This window comes from Sesamum indicum, linkage group LG2 (assembly GCF_000512975.1).
Source record: "Sesamum indicum cultivar Zhongzhi No. 13 linkage group LG2, S_indicum_v1.0, whole genome shotgun sequence".
NCBI classification, from domain to species: Eukaryota; Viridiplantae; Streptophyta; class Magnoliopsida; order Lamiales; family Pedaliaceae; genus Sesamum; species Sesamum indicum.
Genome location: NC_026146.1, coordinates 11979297 through 11979793, shown reverse-complemented (window position 1 = coordinate 11979793; position 497 = coordinate 11979297). Strand labels below are relative to the sequence as shown.

General features: G+C 33.8%; 1 protein-coding gene across 1 annotated transcript in view; it reads right to left on the bottom strand.

Moving 5' to 3' along the window:
- LOC105155941 (protein phosphatase 2C 29) overlaps positions 1-497 on the bottom strand; it is an 11082-nt gene that overhangs the window by 1900 nt on the left and 8685 nt on the right. The window lies entirely within an intron of this gene.

Sequence of the window (497 nt, the reverse complement as noted above, 5' to 3'; positions counted from 1 at the left end):
AAAGTGGCTACTAATGGAAATGGCACTAAAGTGATATGGTTCAAGAAATGCAGTGGCAGTGCAAACAGAGCCTCCAAAATTCTGTTGGGTGGCTTTTCATACACAAACTTTAAATGAAAAGGCAGATAAAAGACCAAAAAACCATATATATAGCAAATATATATCACTGTATATGTTACAATTATAGTTGAAAAGATTGGTTTTGAAGTGATTCAGGAAAAATGAGAGGAAAGAAAGCATTTGAACAAGGAAACATTGATAGAAAAGCCTCTTTCCTTTTCGGGTGAATTAACATGAGATTCGAAGAGCTATACACAAGCAGAGAAGTGTGTGTTATTTGCTATCTGTAGTTCATAACATTAAGGACATAGGTAAATTCTAGGTTTACGGTAATATTCACGTTTGTAGGCTTGAATCTGTAATAAGATTCCAAGTGATAATTCATCATTGAGCTTTCTTTACCATGAAAATGAAGACTTCAATGAGGTTTCTTGGTT